The following is a 22,652-nucleotide window of genomic DNA, read 5'->3' as shown; positions in this document are numbered from 1 at the left end:
CCCTCGAACAGGATATTTTGGGTTCATCCGCCCTCGAATAGGATATTTGGGTTCATCCGCCCTCGAATAGGATATTTGGGTTCATCCGCCCTCGAATAGGATATTTGGGTTCATCCGCCCTCGAATAGGATATTTGGGTTCATCCGCCCTCGAATAGGATATTTTGGGTTCATCCGCCCTCGAATAGGATATTTCGGGTTCATCCGCCCTCGAATAGGATTTTATTTTTTAAAGTTGTTGAAATCAGGAGCCCCCCTGAAGAACAGAATGGCGATGTATTGGTTGAAGAGAGGAATGACATTCATTTTTAAAGTTGTTGTTGAAGTTGGGAGCCCGCCCATAGAACAGAGGCATACATTTCAGTCTTTAATTTTCAAGCATTGAACTTGGGAGCCCGCCCAGATAACAGAGACATACATTTCAAGTCTTTAATTTTCAAGTATTAAAATTGGGAGCCCGCCCAGATAACAGAGGCATACATTTCAAAATCAAGTCAGAGGACAATAAAACAGAGGGTTACAATAGGAATCCCCAGCAGGAAACAATAAAATTCCCCGGCACCGGGAAACAGAAGGTTGCAACAAGAGGTCACAGTACAAACTCAAGTACATGTGTCAAAAGAAGTAAAGCACCGAAAGAAATGCAAGCAGACAAGGAAGCAAGGCAACAAAAACAAATTGTACTCTAGCCTAGCTTCTTGTTTTTTTAAGCACGGTGTAACAAGGAGATCGGTAAGCAGTAGTAATAGCATGCAACAACAGTAACATTGCAGTCCAACGGTAGTCCCAGCTACCAAAATTTCTCGAACTACATTGACCTGATTCCTGTTTAGCCTAGGATATGTAGGAAACCTTTGAAGCAAAGGTTCGGTCAAATCTTTTTCAAAAAAATGCTTCAACGGAGTACTCGGATGGGCAAAAATCGCTCGCTTTATCTTTGCACGAAAACCCTTCGTGTCTCCGGGCAAAGAGGGGCAGCTGTAAGCACGTGATTTTTGCCCTATATGAGAATTACTCCCAAAAAATTCAAAAATAAAATGATTTTTCTTTGGTGTACAATTTTGTGATATTTTGAAGAATTATTTGTATTTGTCTGTGCGTGTTTATTCGCTAAATTAATAAAAAATACAAAAATATGTCGCATTTTGCATGTAGGATTTAATTCTACAATTGTTAGTAATTAAAATTGTTTTACAAAAATTAAAAATTACAAAAATAGGCATCGTTTGCATTTTTAGCATTTAATGTCCAAATATACAATTTTATGCTTAATTAATACTTAATTGTGCGTTAATTGTTATTGGGAGTTAATTTGCGCCTTTATAACTTAATTTAGTTCTTAATAATAGTTTAAGTATTTTTATAATTTAGTTTTAGAAAAATAAAAGAAGAAAAGAGAGCGAAAATATAAAGAAAGTCGGAATTGAGCCTCTTCTTCAATTTCAAGCTATAGGCCCAAAAAATGGCCCAATCTTCCCTACGACCCAGTCCATTTCGAACTGGGTCGACCCAGTCCATTAACCCAACACCCCTTCTTCATTTTTGTCCAACACAAAACAAAACCAAAAAAAAAAAAAAAAAAAGTGAATTATCACTATTAATAGTTTTATTTTTTGTTTTTTTTATATATATAAAAAAATCCGAAAATATTTTATTTTATTTATTATTTTTATTTTAAAAAATATATATATATAGTAATTTCGGAAATGATTTTAAAAAAATAAAAAAATAAAAAAATAAAAAAAAAAGTAAAAGAATGTAGAAAATTTAAAAAAAGTAAAAAATAAAAAAATAAAAAAAAAGTAAAAGAATGTAGAAATTTTTTTTTAAAAAAAAGTAAAAAGTTTTAAAAAATTTAAAAGTAAAAGAAGGTTGGAATTAAAAAATAAATATAAAGATATCTGAAAATTTAATAAATTTAAAGTAATTGAAAGTAGCATTTTTAAAAGAAAAAGAAAAGATAGTGGTTTATTTTTTAAAGAAAAGTTAAATAAAGTGAGATTCTCTTTTAAAAAAAATAAAAAGTGGGATTTTAAATAAGATAAAGTAATTAAAGTTGGAATTTTAAAAATAAAAGTAAATAAAGGTGGGATTTCTTTTTCTAAAAAAATAAAAGCAATTTGTAAGTGGGATTTCTTTTAATTAAAAAAATAATAAAATAATAAAAAACAAATCTGAAAATTTCGAAAATTTTGCTATAAATAGAAGAGAAAATTTAGGAAGAAGGGTGGGAAAAAAAGAGGAAAAACTAGATAGAGAGAAGAAAAAAAGAGGGGGCGGAGTGAGAAGTATACACCCGATATACATTCTGGATACACTGAATATACAGGGGCAGAATTCATTTTGGAGAGTTTTGAAGTTGAAAAAGAATAGTTACTGTTTCATTGCCTCGCTTAAGATCTGAAATAGTCAGAACCTTCCTGCCTTTTACTTCTTCTCTATACTTGGAGTCGTTTATAGTCTCCTGGGTTTTCTACTATTCCTACTATTACTGGTCTATTCCTGTGTTGCTGGACTGTCGTTGTTGTGCTACATTGTTACTACTGTTGCTGCTTCTCAGCTTCATCTTCTCTTGTTTTCCAATACCAGGTACACGAATGTAATACTAGTTATTGCAAGCTAAAAATATGGAAGCATGAATACATATGAAGAATCGAATTTTGAAGTTTTAATTTCGCTTTTTCTCTGTTCCTTTTATTGATTGTATTTAGGCTATTTTATGTATTATTGAATAATAATTGGAATAAGAGAAAATAACATAAGTTAGTCTTTAATGAATCGGCTTGGCAAAACGGGTTAATTCACTAGCTATGAAGGTTCTAAGATTATCAACAATAGGTTAATTGTGAACAAGTACTTAAATTTAGCTAAGGCATGAATTTGAACTAAATTTCGTGAATTAGGTATTAAGGCTTGATTTGAGTTCAAACAAAATTAGAAGAACGTTTAAGTCTAATAAACTTTCTATTAAGCTTTAGTATTATGGTTAAATCCAGTTTCAAATGGTTGTGAATAATTAATTTCAGTAGTTTTTTTTATATATATAACAATGCGAGCTTCAATCTAACTATATTTGATTCTTTTGAATATTAGTTGTCAAATTTTTATTTTATTTATAATTTCGAATTTTTTTAGTAAAATTCTTGTTCATCAATATTTGTATTAATATAGCAATTAGTATGCCATGCTTTCTTAAATAAAAAAAAGCTCGTAATTAATTAGGATTTTCTTTATTTATTTTAGAGACTAATTTTAATAGAAAAGATGTAGTCGCTTTAGGATTTGTCCATTTAAAATAAATGAGATGAGCCTCGCCTAGTAAAATATATAGATTGCGGGGCCCTCACAAATGTATGTGTTAATTACTTAGAACTCGGGATCGGCCGCTTAGCGAACTTCACGGCCTTTTCTCAAAATAACCCTGCGCTAGTCGCTTTAGGCGCGTATTTAATAATGTTATCTCCTTAAACTCGGGTGCACATTTATGTGACCCAAATCCAAATCTCAACGAAATCGAAATGTGTCTCTAATCACGGGTACATTGATTGTGACATGGTCTGAGATGTATTTCCATGACATTGCAAATTCTTTTTAATAATGAATGAGACGAGCCTCGACAAACAAAAAATGCACAAGCTGCGGGGCCCTCTAAATGTATATATTAAAATACTTAGAATTCGAGGACAGGCCGTTTAGCGAATTTTACGGCCTTCCCCAAAATAACAAGACGCTAGTTGCTTTAGGCGTGCCTTTAATAATTTATTTTCCTTAACTCGGGTGCACATTTATGTGACCCAAATCCAAATCTCAACCGAGTCGAGATATGCCAAACAACTACGGGTGCATTGATGTAACGTGGTTCGAGATATGTTTCCACGACGTTGCAATTCTCGTAAAATAATAACAATAAGTAAGAAAGCGGTAAAAAGATAAAATTTTGCATATAAGTTCATATTTGTATAAAATCAGATAATCAAGCCGAATATAACTGTTGAGCGACCGTGCTAGAACCGCGGAACTCGGGAATGCCTAACACCTTCTCCCGGGTTAACAGAATTCCTTATCCGGATTTCTGGTGCGCAGACTGTAATATGGAGTCATTCTTTTCCTCGATTCGGGATTAAAATTGGTGACTTGGGACACCCTAAATCTCCCAAGTGGCGACTCTGAAATAAATAAACGAATCCCGTTTCGATTGTCCTTTAATTGGAAAAAACTCCCTTGTACCCTCGCGGGTATGTAAAAAGGAGGTGTGACAAGAGTATCTTTCAGTTGTCGAAAGGTTATTTTCGTAAAAGAATGGACAAGTTTGTAAAGCGTCATAAAATAATCCTCCTCGGCCTCAAAATTCATGTGAGAGTTGGAAAGGGCCACGTTTGCAAAAACAACCATTTGGTTAAAATTAGCAAATGGAAGAAGGAAGTTGGCCATTTGTTTTTGAAGTTTGTAAACCTTTTGATTAAAATAGGCGGGTTGTTTGATTTTCAAGTTTGTAGGTCATCTTTAAACCTTTGAAACCCAGTTTGTTTTAATATGAAATGTGAAAAGAAAAAATGTTCATTATTGTTTATCTTTATTGGTCCGAACTACGCAAGGTCTGATTCATGCGGGGTCATGATACGTAGGAAATCTCCATAAGATTCGACCGCCAGTAATAAAGAAAAAGAAAATACAAAATAGGATAAATACAGGGGTTCCCAAAGTACTTCAAAGGGGCAAATAAGTAAGCCGGGGTGACGCATGTTGTTTGAAGCAAAGCATGTTAGAAACGGTTAACTGCCTAGGGGCATTGCATCCTCAATGTGTTGTTATCAAATCTGTTACACTCTAAACGCTAACAAGTTTGTTGTTTCCCGAATCTCAAACAGTTAGTTGTTAAAGAATTCTGGCAACACACCCTTACCAAACTAGATCCAAAGGACCGATAACAACAAGCATGACTACTTCAGAGAATAGTACCGAGGAAGAAAGGCCGATGAGCCAGTTGTTAAAGGAAGCGATGGGAAAGATAAAAAGGATGGGACTAGATATGAATGCAATGCAGCTAGCTCTAGACAAAGCACAAAAGAGCCCTGAGCCATTGGGGCACATGCCGGAATACCCTCACTCTGGCCCTTCAACAAGCCTCCCAAATCCCCGTTACCATCAAGAAAGAAGCCCTCATGATTCCCAGGCTCCACCACCCCATCAACCTCTCCCCACACCCGATATTCCCACTTTTGTGGGACCCACATCAGCCCCCTTGCATAGAACGACCAGTCAGCCATTGTTTCAGGCTCACGATACGCAATACTATCCCCCTGAGCCTGCATTCCATGCCCCCGAACCACATGCTTACAATCCACACTTGGAGGTACCGGCAGAGATCGAAAAACCGGTTAAAGCCCCTGAACAGGATGAGGTGTTGAGAAAGTTCAAAAGCCTGGAGCAGTCCTTCAGGAGCCTGCACGGTTTGGGCAACCAGGTCAGCGTGGCCTATAAGGATCTATGCCCTTTCCCGGACGTCCAACTCCCGGCCGGGTTCAAGATGCCTAAATTTGATTTATATGAAGGGCACGGTGATCCCATGGTGCATTTGCGGGGATTCTGTAGCAAAATGAGAGGGGCAGGTGGCAAAGATGAGCTGCTGATAGCTTATTTCGGCCAAAGTCTGAGTGGATCGGCACTAGAATGGTATACCAGGCAGGATTCCAGCAGATGGTATACTTGGGATGATCTGGCGCAGGCTTTCGCAGGTCATTTTCAATACAATCTCGAGATAGTCCCTGACCGTCTCACATTGCTGAGGACTGGAAAGAAGCCTGGGGAAAGTTTTCGTGAGTTTGGGTTCCGCTGGAGAGAGCAAGCGGCCAGAGTTGATCCTCCCATGAAAGAGGGAGAAATGGTGGACTACTTCTTGCAAACACTTGATCCAACTTACTTTGGTCACTTGGTGACAACGGTTGGGAAATCCTTCAATGAAGTGGTAAAGATAGGGGTCATGATAGAGGAGGGCCTAAGGTCTAACAAGATCCTAAATTACTCAGCGCTCAAGGCAACGACCCAGGCTATTCAGAGCGGCACGGGAGGTGCGCGCGAGGTCGCATCAGTCGAAGCAGGTACTAGGTCCAAATTCAGAGGTCCTTCCTCTCACTACCAGCCCAAACCCAGTCATCCAAATTATCCACGCACTCCATACAACCTTCCACAACCCTACTACCCACCATCAGAGCCACTCTTTTCAGCCTATCATGCCCAAGCCTGCCCCCGAGCTCCATATAATCCGCCTCAATATTATCCTCCAAACAAGGTCCGGTCGCAGGGTCAACCATCAGGTCACCCCGGCTGGCGAGAGCCAGCACCACGTAATGCATTCTTGCCTTCACATCGTTTCCAAGCACCCAACGACCCTAGAAAACAGGGGCATGGGGGAAAACAAAGGCAAGGAAACAATTTCACGCCAATTGGGGAGTCCTACGCAAGTTTGTTTGAAAAGCTAAAGCTTTCAGGACTGATTGAGCCGCTCCTTGGCTATACTCCAGATCCATATGCAAAAGGGTTCAATCCTGCTGTACGATGCATGTACCACTCTAATGTCCAAGGACATAGCATTGAAGATTGTCGTTCTTTGAAAAAGGAAATCGAAAGAATGATTCAGGAAGGGGCAATTGTGATCGACGACAGTGACAGGGAGCAGGCGAATCATCTTGAGAACTTGTTGATTGATGTTGATAATACTAAAGTTGGGGATGGTCTTGGCAATGTTGATATAGAGCTCAATGGCTAAAATGTCATGCTTTGCAGTTGGAAGATACTCCATTTTGGGTCAGCCGGAGATGCCGTGCTTGGATAGTTGGAAAGACACTCCATTTTGGGTCAACCGGAGAGGATCTTTAATGGTCTATTTTGTTGTCATTTCCGTTGTTCGGATTATTAGGATTGTAATTCGGATTTGTTTTGTGTCAATGACTTTCCGCTTATCTTTCCGTTTTGTCATAGCGGTTTGATTAAGTTTTGTCTAAGTTGTCTAGGATTTTATTCCGTTTTGTTTTGTTTTTAAAACCATTTGTTCAGTCCAATGCAAAAAAATTCAGTCTTTGATTATTCCCAGTCATCTTTCTGTTTAGTCATTATGTCATTTTTATTCAGCACCGATTCTAGTGACACGACATGCGCACACAGTTTGGGCCTAGTCTTTAAAGTCAATCATAAAACCCCAGAAAGGCGATCAAACCATTTAAAGAAAATAAGGACGGTTTGAGATTATTTGGAGCCCGAGTCATGTGGAACTGGGGCAAGTTAAACACAAAGAAAACCGTTAAAGAAAGATTCGCCTAAATTGGCATGAGGGTCGTTCATAATAATGAGGATGAGAGTGTCGCCCAACGGTGTTTTAGAAGTGACAAGTGAACAAACAGATGTTGAATATAATTGTCAAGTCCGGCACCATCGGAAGAGACTATAAATCTATTGTTTAATTGTGTTGTTTGCGCTTGGCATGTTTTGAAGACCGGAATGACGAAGGCATTTTGTTCTGCTACCCAAACACTTTATCCTTCGTTACCCCTTTTGAGCCTTATTTATTTTCTTTCATACCCCTCGTTCGGAGTTAGTAGAAACGAATAAAATACGCAAGCATGGCGGGTAAGAGAAAAGAAAGAAAAGAAAACAACAAAATAGGAAAAGAAGAATGAAAGAAAAAGAGAAAAAAAAACGACAAAAGAAAATGAGAAAAGAAAAAGAGAAAAGAAAAATGATAACAAAAAGCAAAAAAGGGAAAGTCAAATGAAAAAGAGGAATTGGGAACTACGTTTGACCTGATTCCTCAAAGAGAATACGTAGGCGCTTCACGGCTCGGTCATAGTTTTGAAAAATGAAAAAAAAATCAATTAAAATATCCCCAAGCAAGAAACTGGGGCAAAAGTTACGTTTGTTGTAAATAAATCTAATTCCGAAGGTTGTAATTAATAACCCAAAAATTAATGCATTTTTGAGCCTTTAATACCCTTTCTTTCTAGCCCTATCCAAAACCCACGTTACGGTCCAAAGAAAGACCTTCTGATCAGTTTTCAAAAAATGCCAAGTCAGACAAATGAAGAGTCTTACCGGCGAACATAACATTCTGTTCCACAGCAGAAAGGACTCTAATCTCCAGCGGAAAGAGTCATACCGGCGACGCTCCAAATCCCCAGCTGGGAAGTGATACAAATGAGAGAGTCTTATCGGTGAAAACCTTCACAGGCACCATAAGGCGATGAAAGCTGAGAGAAGAACCAAAAATGAGAGAGACTTGCTAGTGAAAACCCTTCGGGCACTGCAAGTCGAATAAGATTAAGAATCAGATGGGGAATCACCAATTGAGGATCTCGAAAGATGATTGACGGTAAAGGATAGGCCCCATATGCATGTCATGGCCATTAGAGTCGGTATCTGCATTTGATAGGGTTTTATTTATAGTTTCTTTTGTAAGAGAGTCATCGTTTTCCTTTGTTTTTTTATTCTGTTCCCTGTTATCTTTTTCCTTTCATAGAAAATCCCCAATAGAGTCTGTCTGGTCAGAACAAGTATGGAATGACTTCAAATATGCCATCAGCTTTTCAAGATGAGATCTGACTAGTACATCCAAATGGTATAGTCAGCAAGGAACAAGCGTGAGGCCAGTGTCAATAAAGATATCCCCAACAAAAGGGAATTGACAAAAGGATTGACGAGCGTCAAGAGGGATATCCTTGCCAAAACCAAGGTTATAAACCTCAAAGACAAGGCCCGTGAACAAAGCAAGGAGAACAGTGAGCATGATTTGGCGAAATCCATACTAGACTAAAAGGTCGGGGAAATGCCAGTTTCCAAGCTATGCCACAAAAGAAGAGGGATATCCCCAGCTGGAAGGGATTATCCCCAGCACATAATATCATCCCCAACAAGTTGTGGAACACAGAGCAAGGAGGGAGAAAGGGAAAACCATCCCAGCAGGAGTATCACAACCAACCACCATGTTTTAAACTAACAATTTTGTTTGATTTGAAACAGGTAAGGGAAATGGCATTGAGGCAGAAACGCATGCCGCAAGAGATATTATCAAACTGGGGCAGAAAATTTTCCTTCCATTTAGAAAATTTTCTGGAAGTCAGGTACCCCCAGCTGATAACATTTTACCTCCCAACAGGTAAGTAAATCAAGGGAGGTAGTCTTTGAAGGAAGAAGCTATGCAAAAACAAAACAAAAAAGGGAATTAAAAAAAAGAGGAATAAAAAAAAAGAATAATAATAAAAAAAATTTGGGGAAGGTAGAAAAGGAAAATTCATCCCAATCCCCAGCAAGTATTCGAGGTAAGACATTTTCAAGTCTTAAAGATAGTTTGGGTTCATCCGCCCTCAAATAGGATATGTTGGGTTCATCCGCCCTCAAATAGGATATGTTGGGTTCATCCGCCCTCAAATAGGATCTGTCGGGTTCATCCGCCCTCAAATAGGATATGTCGGGTTCATCCGCCCTCAAATAGGATCTGTCGGGTTCATCCGCCCTCAAATAGGATCTGTCGGGTTCATCCGCCCTCAAATAGGATATGTTGGGTTCATCCGCCCTCAAATAGGATATGTTGGGTTCATCCGCCCTCAAATAGGATATGTTGGGTTCATCCGCCCTCAAATAGGATATGTTGGTTTCAGTCTTTTTATTTCAAGTTTTGAAGACAGGCGCCCACCTGAATAACGAGAGGAATACATTTTGTCTTTTCATTTCTGTTCTAGGTCACCCACCAGTATAATGCGGGAATACATTTTTGTCTTTTCATTTATGTTCTAGGTCACCCACCAGTATAATGCGGGAATACATTTTTGTCTTTTCATTTCTGTTCTAGGTCACCCACCAGTATAATGCGGGAATACATTTCTGTCTTTTCATTTCTGTTCTAGGTCACCCACCAGTATAATGCGGGCATATCATTTTTCATATCTTTACAACCAGGCGCCCACCTGAATAACGAGAGGAATACATTTCAGTACTTGCATTTCATGTAACCAGGCGCCCACCTGTATAACGAGAGGAATACTTTCAGTCTTTAAGTTTCTTACCAGGCGCCCACCTGAATAACGAGAGGAATGCTTTTATGTTTTAGTTCGACCAGGCGCCCACCTGTATAATGAGAGGAATACATTCAGTCTTTACTTTCAAGTTGAAGTTGGGAGCCCGCCCAGATAACAGAGGCATACATCCAGTCTTTTTATTTTAAGTGTTGAAGTTGGGAGCCCGCCCAGATAACAGAGGCATAAATTTAGTCTTTACTTTTCAATGTTGAAGTTGGGAGCCCGCCCAGATAACAGAGGCATAAATTCAGTCTTTACTTTTCAAGTGTTGAAATTGGGAGCCCGCCCAGATAACAGAGGCATACATTCCACGTCTTTACCCATAGGAGATGCATTTCCTCCTAAGTTAAGTTCAGTTTCACCAGTAGGAGACGCACTTCCTAAGCAAGTTTCACCAGTAGGAGACGCACTTCCTAAGCAAGTTTTATCAGTAGGAGACGCACTTCCTAAGATAAGTTTCACCAGTAGGAGACGCACTTCCTAAGCAAGTTTTATCAGTAGGAGACGCACTTCCTAAGTTCAGTTTCACCAATAGGAGACGCACTTCCTAAGCAAGTTTTACCAGTAGGAGACGCACTTCCTAAGCAAGTTTTACCAGTAGGAGACGCACTTCCTAAGCAAGTTTTACCATAGGAGACGCACTTCCTAAGAATAGGTTCACCAATAGGAGACGCACTTCCTAAGTTAAGTTTTACCAATAGGAGACGCACTTCCTAGATCCATTGTACCAATAGGAGACGCACTTCCTAAGAATAGTTTCACCATAGGAGACGCACTTCCTAAAAGTTCAGTTTCACCATAGGAGACGCACTTCCTAAGCAAGTTTTACCATAGGAGACGCACTTCCTAAGTTCAGTTTCACCAATAGGAGACGCACTTCCTAAAAATATTTCACCAGTAGGAGACGCACTTCCTAAGCAAGTTTCACCAGTAGGAGACGCACTTCCTAAGCAAGTTTCACCAGTAGGAGACGCACTTCCTAAGTTCAGTTTCACCAATAGGAGACGCACTTCCTAAAAATATTTCACCAGTAGGAGACGCACTTCCTAAAAATATTTCACCAGTAGGAGACGCACTTCCTAAAGAAAGTTTCACCAATAGGAGACGCACTTCCTAAGCAAGTTTCATCAATAGGAGACGCACTTCCTAAGTCAGTTTCACCATAGGAGACGCACTTCCTATAAGTTCAGTTTCACCAATAGGAGACGCACTTCCTAAAAATATTTCACCAGTAGGAGACGCACTTCCTAAAGCAAGTTTCACCAATAGGAGACGCACTTCCTAAGCAAGTTTCATCAATAGGAGACGCACTTCCTAAGTCAGTTTCACCATAGGAGACGCACTTCCTAAAAGTTCAGTTTCACCATAGGAGACGCACTTCCTAAGTTCATTTCACCCATAGGAGATGCACTTCCTAAGTTTAGTTCTACCAATAGGAAACGCACTTCCTAAGTTCAGTTTTACCATTAGGAGACGCACTTCCTAAGAATAGGTTCACCAATAGGAGACGCACTTCCTAAGTCCATTGTACCAATAGGAGACGCACTTCCTAACCTAAGTTTCACAAGTAGGAGACGCACTTCCTAAAAAGTTTCACCAGTAGGAGACGCACTTCCTAAGTCAGTTTCACCATAGGAGACGCACTTCCTAAAGTTCAGTTTCACCATAGGAGACGCACTTCCTAAGTTCAGCTTTACCATTAGGAGACACACTTCCTAAGAACAAGTTTTACCAGTAGGAGACTCACTTCCTAAGAATAGTTTCACCCAGTAGGAGACGCACTTCCTAAGAACAGTTTTCCCCAATAGGAGACGCACTTCCTAAGTTTATTTCACCAACAGGAGACGCACTTCCTAAGTTCAGTTCTACCAAGAGGAGACGCACTTCCTAAGTTTAATTTCATGCACAGGAAACGCACTTCCTGAATTAAGTTTTCATTATTAGGAGACACACTTCCTAGTCTGGTTCACTCAGGTTATACTTTTGCTTTAGGGGACGCACTCCCGAGTTTGGCTTTTTAGATTATATTTTATTTAAGGAGACGCACTTCCGGAATTGAGATTTCACCCCTAGGAGATGCACTTCCTAGTTTGATTCATTTTAAGTTCGACCATAGGAGACACAATTCCTAGTCCAATTCTTTTGAAGTTTACCCGTAGGAGACGCACTTCCTAATCGAGATTTTATTCATAGGAGACGCACTTCCTAGTTCTAGTCACTGAAGTTTTCACCCTTAGGAGACGCACTTCCTAGTTTAGCTCATTCCGATTCAACCATAGAAGACACACTTTCTAGTTTGAGTCATTGAGGTTTTTATTTTAGCAGACACATTTGCTAGCAAGAGTTTTGGTTTTACTCATAGGAGATGCACATCCTAGCCTAGTCTTTAGTTTACTCTCATCATTGCATCAGTAGTGTAAGTGAGTTACGATTTTGCTAACGACTCACAAATCTTCCCAGTACAAACTGGGTTAGGAAATTTTGTTTGTTTTGTTTGTTTTGATTGTCAGGGACCCGCCTGTAGAACGGAGGTTGTTGCGTGTCAAAGATAGAAGAAGTCAGGAGTCCGCTTGTAGAACGGAGAAATATTTTTCAAAATCAAGCAGTGACCCACTGGAAAGCAGAAGGATTACAACAGAAATCCCCAGCATTCAATCCAAGTTAGAAGCTCGCCTCAAGAACGCGAATCAATAGTCTGGGATGATCAACAGAAGCTGGTCACAAAAAACAAAAAAACAAGAAGAAAAAAAAAACAAATTACGGAAGTGGAGAACAAATGTGGTATGCTCAAGAACTAGCACCTACAACTAGCAAGTATCAAGGTTCAGATCCAAAGTCTGTATGAAGCACCATTCAAGACTCAAGACCAAGTTTCAGAAGACTTAAGAGATAGGAATCCTTGTAACTAGTAGCTGATAGGCTTAGTTAGTCTTGTTCAGTTTTCATTTTTGTTGTAATGACAGGACCGCGGACCGGAACCTCAACGGAACGGAACCTCGATCGGCTCTTCACCTCGGTACACTCTACCATCTCTCTCATTCCCGAACTACACGTGACCTGATTCCTGTATAACCAAGGATATGTAGGCAGCTCAGATACCAGGGCTCGGTCACATTCCCTTCCTTTCCTTAAGTGTAGTCCGTCCAAGTAATGGTCGGGTCAAAAACACGGCTAGTCGTTCTTTGTCGGAAAACTCTTCGTGTTTCCAGTCAAAGAGGGGCAGCTGTAAGCACGTGATTTTTGACCCTCCCCGAGGATTTTCACATTTTTAGCGTGAATATGTGAAATTGGGTCCAATATAGTCATTTTAACTATTTTCACTTTATTTCGGCGCAAAAAGAAAATTTCAAAAAAATATATATATAAATTTTAGTTTATGTATCTCTCAAAAACTTGAAAAATACAAAAATTGTACTTTATTTTGGTACTTTATATAAATTCGAAAATTACAAAAATATATAGTTCTATTAATGTTTGTAGTCATTATAATTTTGGAAAATACAAAAAATATTACTTCATATTTTTGTCTTTATTAAAGAACGAAAATTACAAAAAAATAGTTCTATTAAGGCTCTATAGTCATTTTTAACTTTGAAAAATACAAAAATATTACCTCATATGTTATCCTAATATTTAAAAACGAAAATTACAAAAAATAGTTTTATTAATATTTTGTAGCTATTTTAAACCTTGAAAAATATTTAAAAAGATATAGTTTTGTTTAAATACTAGTCTTGTTTTTGGTAGTTATTTTGCTTACATAGGACTAGTTAAGCAACGTGTTCCTATTTCTCGGGTCCGGGCAAAAGAATAATATTCGGGTTTAAACTACCCGGTTTTAGGTCTAATTTTCGGACCTAGCCCATAATAAACCGTGTCCAGGACACATGGGGAACCCCACCACGCGTGGGGGACATATGCCTCGAACCCCACCATGCGTGGGGCTCATTTTCATGGGCATTGCATTACAAAAACACGGACAGAAAGCCAAGGACTTGGAGGATTTTTGGATTTGGAAAAAGGACTACTGTTCCTCTTTCTTCTTCAAAGAAGAAAGTAAGAAACCCTACGAAAACCAGTGAAACCATCCAGCTCCCCTCCCCTCGTCACCACTGTTCGCCACCTTCTTCCTCATCGTTACGACCACCAGTCCAAAACCAACAACCCGTCAGCCACCTTCCTCGTCGGAACTCCATCGTCGACCACGTCCAAACACCCAGCAAAACCCAGCAGCCATCGTCGACCACTATACACGACGACCTCCGTCGTTACTGTCCCCAACCCACTGTCCAAGCGCCAAACCCTCCTCCTCTCACCTTCACCATCATCGCAACCCAACTCCCTCCAGCTCCATCCTGTCCGACACCACCAAAACGACCAACGAACCAGTCGAAAACCCTACTCCAAACACCAACACCAAACAGGCCCGTCACCGTCCCCTCGACCTTGCTGTCGCCACCAGCTTCGTCGCACCCCCCGACCAGCAAAACCACCAGAACCAGTCCGCCATTTTCAGTCCAACGTCGTCAACCTCCAAGCAGTCGTAGCTGCGTTTCCGAGCAACGGTGGGTTGCTTCGATCCTGCTTGGCCGAGTTTTCCGTTTTCCGTTGAGGTCGTCTTTGGTTCGTCGAGGTCCAGTACGTCGAGGTTGTTGTCCGAGGTTTCGTCGCGGGTCCAACGCATCGGACGATAATATCAAGTAGGTCATCTCTGTCCATGTCCTTCATATTTGTTGTTTAGTAACATGAACATGTGTTCGTTGAGATACAATCCTAGTTCATGCGAATAGTATGCAAATGAGCGAGACATATTCACATGATGTTTGTAAGTTGCTATTCCTTGTTAATTAACTCCGTATGATATTGAAATTTGTTCGGGAATGTATTTCTTTTGTTCCGTCATGTTAAGTAGTTATTCGGCATTTTGTTTCTTCACGCTCAGATTGTTGTTATCTCAATGTTTGTCTTAATAGTTGTTTGAACATGTAGTAGCAATGTTAAAATCATAGTAGTAATTTAATCCCGCGGAAAAATACTCGTTTCATCAAATAAGTTTAATCTACGATCCATGACCTCGCGAAATAGCAAAGAAATGTAGCCATTTTAGCCTTGTTTTTTTTAAAAAAAAAATAATATAAAAAATATATATAAAAATAAATAATAAATAATAATAAATAAACAAATAAAAAAGAGACGAGCTTCGCTAAATAAAAATGTACAAATTGCGGAGCCCTCGCAAAATATATGTATTAAATACTTAGATTCCGGGACGGGCCGTTTAGTAAATTTCACGGCCCTACCCCAAAATAATAATGCGCTAGTTGCTTTAGGCGCGCCTTTAATAATGTTATCTCCCTAAACTCGGGTGCACATTTATGTGACCCAAATCCAAATCTCAACGGAGTCGAAATATGTCTCTAGTCACGGGCGCATTGATTGTGGCGTGGCCCGAGATGCATTTCCATGACGTTGTAAATTGCTTTTAATAATAAATGAGACGAGCCTCGACAAACAAAAATGTAGAAGCTGCGGGGCCCTCTAAATGCATATATATTAAAAATACTTAGAATTCGGGACATGCCGTTTAGCAAATTTTACGGCCTTCCCCAAAACAACCATACGTTAGTTGCTTTAGGCGCGTCTTAAATAATCTATTTTTCTTAATTCGGGTGCACATTTATGTGACCCAAATCCAAATCTCAACCGAGTCGAGATATATCAATAACCACGGGTGCATTGATGTAACGTGGTTCGAGATATGTTTTCACGACGTTGCAAGTCCTATAAAAATAACAGTGAATGATAAAAGCGGTTAAAAGATAAAATTGGCACATAAGTTCATACTTGTATAAAATCAGATAATCAAGCCGAATATAACAATTGAGCGACCGTGCTAGAACCACGGAACTCGGGAATGCCTAACACCTTCTCCCGGGTTAACAGAATTCCTTATCCGGATTTCTGGTACGCAGACCATAATATAGAGTCATTCTTTTCCTCGATTCGGGATTAAAATTGGTGACTTGGGACACCCTAAAATCCCAAGTGGCGACTCTGAAATAAATAAACAAATCCCGTTTCGATTGTCCTTTAATTGGAAAAAACTCCCCTGCGCCCCCGGCGCGGAAAAAGGAGGTGTGACAGGCGTATCCAAGTTGGGTTCACGTGAAACCATACTCCTTTCCTTAAACCATATATAACAATGTTATATTTCTTCAAACTTACTTAAATATATCCACAAAGTTATAATAAAATAGACTTCCTACATATTGATATCAAAGCTTCTACGATCTTGGGAGAGAATTAAATAGCTTTTGTTGCCGGAGGGTGGCGCTAGCTAAAGTGTGCCACTCGTCTGGCCAAAAATATGATAGCAAAATCATAGATAGTTGTCAACAAAATTAGATTATTTGATAAAAAGTTTCAAGATAGATTCAAGAAAAAAATAAGTTTAGAGATGTGCAAACAAATATGGCACCAGAGGAAGAAACTCTTCTCTAAAAGTTAGAGAGAATTTTTAAAAAGTTAGAAGTTGATTACGTGCTTCAACAAAATTGAGTGTTTGTGACAAAATGCATCAACTGGTGTTGAAGGCAGGTGCTTCAACAAAACTGGATGTTGATGACAAAGTGCATCAACGGTTGGTGACAAAGTGCATCAATGTGAGTTGGTTATAGGTGCTTCAACAAAATTGGGTGTTGGTGACAAAGCGCATCAACGAGAGTTGGAGACAGGTGCTTCAACAAAATTGGGTGTTGGTGAGAAAGTGCATCTACTGGAGTTGAAGAGAGGTGCTTTAACAAAATTGGGTGTTGGTGACAAAGTACATCAACGGGAGTTGAAGACAGGTGCTTCAACAAAATTGGTTGTTGGTGACAAAGTGCATCAACGGGAGTGTTGGAGACATGTGATTCAACAAAAGTCAAAGTTGGAGAGAAGTGTTCTAATGCACGAGAAAAACAATGGATGTTGAAGAGACGTGCCTCAACAATTGAAGATTGGAGAGAAGTGCTCAAAGACAAGAGAAAACATATGCAACTTTGAATTACGGGAGAACGTTGGAAAACTAATTCAAAGTTGTAGTAGGAAACCTTAATTGTTTAGGATTTGGTTTATTTAATTCATGTTTCAATAGGATTTGTAGTCAGAATTAATATAAGAATAAACTTTCCTATTTCTAATTAAAATATGTTTCGTACTATTATAAATAGAGGTAGTACTAGCTTATTTTAATGTGTGGAGATTTATGGAGGAAACAAAGAATTGTAGAGAGTTTTCAGAGAGTTATAATAATCTTTTCCTTCAATATATGTACGTGAACCCATGATCAAAGACTATTATGGTACAATTATTATGGGTGTACCTCTATGTGGTGGGTGGGTGTGAAAATTACTAAAATTTCAAAAAAAAATAATATAATTTTGAACCTATAATTTTAAAAGTGTAGTGGGTCATGGTAAGAGACTATAGTTAAACCAGTCAAATATAAATTCTAAATCCACCTCTTTATCATAGTACACTCATCCTCTTGAAATTCTAAATCCGCCTCTGATTATGAGTACTCGTACTTTAGCACTAATATTTTTTGTCAATCTTCATTCTTAAGCATCAAGTTACACAATGGTGTTTTTTATTCATCTTTATATATTTAATTAGTTTACTCTAAATGGCATTTTGAGTTATTTTTATATATTTGAGTTTGTTTTCAATGTACTAAATAGAAAAATATATATATTAGGAATGCAATGCACCAAATCTTCACCAAAGGTTTCTTTCTTTTACTAATAATATGGTATTGCTATCGGCTAAGGAAATTGAAGAGAATCTCGTACCATACTCATGTCTGGTAGGTGGTGGACCTCATTCCTTTGCCTTCCCCTTCCCCTACTTCAATAAATGTCTTTGTCTAAAGATTAATCGTAAAAACAACCTCTTAGCAAAAATATATAATAATATTACATCGATATAATAATATTGCATCAATAATATCTGAAGAAAAAAAAGGGTATGTAAGCAATTAGTAGTAAGAAGATTATTCGCTTTTATCCATTAGTGTTAAGCAACATCAGACAAAAGTGAATACTATTTTAATATGATGAACATTAAAACCCCTTTGGGCCAAAACCAGAATGATTATTAATTTAAATAACACCTCTTATGATTAAAGTGGCAGCGATTAGGATACCAAATAGTTGGATACAAGCATTATTAGGGGCATTTGTATCTATATCCGCTTTTTGTGTCACATTTTAACTTGTGTCCGCTTTGCAAAAAAAAATTGCAAGCGTACCCGCTTTTTCGCATAACTTCAGCATACGGGGCTGAAGTAGCAAAGACAATCACGCAAAACTTCAGTATTCTAGTAGCGGGGCCTGAAGTTCAGCTCTAGAGCTGAAGTTTTTGTTTTGTAACTGTCGAACTTCAGCTCTAGAACTGAAGTTTTTGTTTGTAACTGGCGAACTTCAACTCTAGAGCTGAAATTTTTGTTTGTAAGCTTCAGCTCTAGAGCTGAAGTTTTTGTTTTGTAACTGTCAAACTTGTTTGTAACTGGCTTTTTGTTTGTAAGCTTCAGCTCTAGAGCTGAAGTTTTTGTTTTGTAATTGTCGAACTTCAGCTCTAGAGCTGAAGTTTTTGTTTGTAACTGGCGAACTTCAGCTTTAGAGCTAAAGTTTTTGTTTGTAACTGGCTTTTTGTTTGTAAGCTTCAGCTCTAGAGCTGAAGTTTTTGTTTTGTAGCTGTCGAACTTCAGCTCTAGAGCTGAAGTTTTTGTTTGTACTAATATTTTACTTGGCTAATAATGCAGACAAAACGTCCTAGACACCATCATTTGCTATTACAAGTATTCTTCCAGCTGATGATAACTGTTTGAACAAAAAAAATATTAAAAGAAAGCTTGTGTAGCATTAAAACATTAAAAGATTCAGACACATTTAGAGGCTTTCGTTCAAAGAAAAGAATTTCTTCACAATATTAGGAGATTTCAGAGGCTCTGGGAAGCAAGAAAGTGAATTGTTTCAATTAAAATAACTTTATGTTTACAAATATTACCTAAAATTATACTTTGATTCAGCAATCATGTACTATATGAACAATTCCAGCTCCCTCTTCTCTCACTATGAGTAATTGAAAATGGAAAGTATGACTAGACTATCATAATTTGCTATAACTTTTTCAATACAGAGGTTCAAAAAGATATTAGGTCATTCTGGGACGCTTTGTAATAGCAAACAGTTAAATTTTTTTGCATTATTAGGCCAGTTGAAAGAATATTAATTGAGACAAAACGAAGAAGAAATAATCTGCACCAACAGCAGCAGAAGAAAGAAGAAGAAAGCGAAGGAGGAGAAAAGGGGCTGAATTTATTTAAAAGTGAGTACAAATTAAAAGTTTTTAAAAAAATAGGTATAGGTTAAATGGGAGCGACCAAATAGGACGCCCCATGCAATTTTTACACATTATTAGATGTGGGATAAATTTATCCTTAAATTAAGTTTCATTGTCGGAAGTGAATTTAGTTTTCGATCAAACCTTGGATTATACGCTTGCTTATCAAGATTTTTCTTACATCTTTTTGGTTAAAAAAGAAATTAAACTTCACCTTGAAGGCAATGGTCCGACAAAGGTTTGTGGTTGATGTAATTTTTGTTGTACGATTTGCACCATTTTGTTCTCTCCACTTTTTTTATTTTAATTTTTGGTTGTATAATCCTCTAATTATGGACTTTGAGCTCATCTCTACCTACTGCTTAATAATTTGGCGGTGTGTCCCCACATAAAAATCTTGTTGATGTGCTCTCAGAATAATGTGTGGCTATTTTTTATTTATGTTTTGTTTAACGCATTTGTTGTCTGAATTGAACTCAATGGCCGTCGGTGATCCACGCCTAATCCTTTACTAACATTTGGAATTAGATTATATATAAGGACAATATAAAGGATTATATATAATACGTTAATTATCATTTCTAATATATGTTACGGATTACTTACCATAGAAATTTATTTGTAATTTCTATAATTATCTTATTACTTATAACGTGAGAGTTGAAGGCTGTAATGGGTGTGATGTTTACACTTAGCGCAGATCTCATAAGTTATTTGATTTAACCAAAAGTCCTTTGAATAATCAAATAGTCAATACGGTCACAATTCAAATTGAAATAATGTTATAGTAATGATGAGTAATCTCTTGGTCACAACTGTTCAATTATGTCTTCCGTACTTTCTTAATTATTAACGAGTATATAAAATAAAATAAATAATGAAAAACATTTACATTGACCACGCTAAAGTGAGAGTTCTAGGATATCTAATTACACAATAGATGACATTATTAACACTTATTCTGGATTTGATGAGTTATAATATACATATAATTTATGTATTTGTTGCGGCCAAACGCGCACACAAATATATGCGGTCGTCAAGTAATAAAGTGATAAGATAGAGTGTCGAACCCACGAGGACTTGTGATTAACTATTAACTAAATTAGACTATCCTAATTATCTAAACAAGAATTAAACCTATAAGTATATGATTCTAATCTAATTAAAAGAAGAAGAAAAAACAAATAATGAATTCTAAACAAAAGAAGAGCATATTTTATGTTATCAATGTGATGAACGATCTAGGGTTATAGGCTATCTAACAATCCTATTGTATTCTTCGATTGAATTGACTAACTAATTCATCTAGCTTGGTTGACAGAGTTAATATTGTTCGTAAGAATCTGTTGAGTTCTTATTCGCTTATTCAAGCTAACCTAACGCCTATATGTCTATGGAATTAGAACTAGCAAGAACGCATTTATAATTCCTGTACATCAATCAAGCAAGGCAATTAGGTATATGTCTATCCTAATCACGAATCCATTCCCCGATGGCCAGGTTCAAGAACTTGCTTTACTCAATCCTATGTGCAATCTAGAATTCCCACTTTCGAGTTCAATTCTAGATTCGTAGATAGTATTCAATTGGTGATCAAAAAATCAAATAATTAAGCGCAAGATTGAATAAATAAACTAATACAACAAATTAAGAAATCAAAATCAATATCTCAATAACAATAGTCATGAAAGAACCACAACCCTAGAACATGAAGTTTAGCTCCACATAGACATTGTAGCCAAACAACAAATCATACAAAGAAACATAAAAATTACTAAGTTTGATGGAAGGAAAGATGAAACTCGGCCTTCACGGCGGCTCTGTTCTCTCCCTTTGTCAAATCCCCTTCAAAAAGTGTGTTCATGACCTAAAAGAAGTGTTTTTGGCTTATATATTGCGTAAAGAAGTCGTGGGCCAAAGTTTTCCTTTTCCTCTTCCGAATCAGCTTCAGGAATTGATGCTAGCTTGAACATTCTCAGCATCGGATGCTGGGGTGGATGTTTTGCATCCACCCTCTGTTCCCTCAACCTTGTTGTGCCTGGGTGCGGATGCTAAGGTGGATGCCTTCTCCCAACTTCAGTGCTAAGGGTGAACCAACTAGCCTTCTTTCCATGGTTGAATGCGACGCATCCACCCTCTTCTCCTCTAGTTGGAAAATCTTTTCTTCATATTTTTGCACTTCAAATATTAGTCTTAAAACTAATAATTAACACATGTCGGGTAATTTTATAGCACCAAAAAGCGGTTAAAATATGGGTGAAGTAACATTAAAATATATAAAAATATGCCCAACATCAGTATTATATATGTATGGTCAATATATAATTTATTTATATAATTAGAAAAAGTTAAAAAAATAAATATAGTCGGCTATTTGTGTAAATATCCCATTAATGCATGTTACTTCTCTTGTCATTTGATGACCTATAAATTAAAAGATCGATTTATGCAAGTAACTGTAAATTGACGAGTTAAATAAATTCTTTCAGGTACGGCAAACCAGTTAAAATTAAATGACAAGTTGTTGACGGCATAAATTGAAATGTGTTGACTTTTCTCCTTTCTATCGTTTAACTAGGTGATGGTAGGCCCGTGGCTAGCACGGGCCCAATCTCGAAACTGAGTATATTTTATACGTTTCTCTATAAAAAAACGTTCTACTTTTTACGTGATTGATTTGTGATATTCCTAGATTAGTTTCTTGGGTCTTTGAGAATATACTCACTTCCAGATCTTATTTAGGTAAAATAGATCTACTTTAGTTATAAGTTTTATAGGTAAAGAAGTGCATGTTGACTATTTGTGCTTGAGCAAAGGCATAATATTTATCTTTCAGTCATGCGAAGAGAAAATATTTGAGATTGTGAGATAAAGACCTATGCATGAGATTTTGTATGTGGTTATATTGGTATGCCATATAATTATTTTGATTAGTGATTGGCATGGCTAAAGTTTGAAATCTTCTTTATTGTTCTACATTTCCACTTTCCCAGCGCCTAGTTTGCTTTTGTAAAATGCCGCATGCTTATTTGTGTGATGTTATGTATGATTTCTTGTAATTAAGTCAGGTGTAAAATTGTGCTTCCCTTTTTAATCATGTCTTTCTGATTCAGTTCCATACAAATTGCAATTTTGAGCTCAGATAATTTTTCTTTATGTGAAAACTTAATTTTATGATTCTGGACCTCACCTTATTAGACAC

This window comes from Nicotiana tabacum, chromosome 5, assembly GCF_000715075.1.
Source record: "Nicotiana tabacum cultivar K326 chromosome 5, ASM71507v2, whole genome shotgun sequence".
Classification (NCBI taxonomy): domain Eukaryota; kingdom Viridiplantae; phylum Streptophyta; class Magnoliopsida; order Solanales; family Solanaceae; genus Nicotiana; species Nicotiana tabacum.
The sequence above is the reverse complement of the archived record's forward strand: the minus strand, read 5'-3'. Positions refer to the sequence as shown.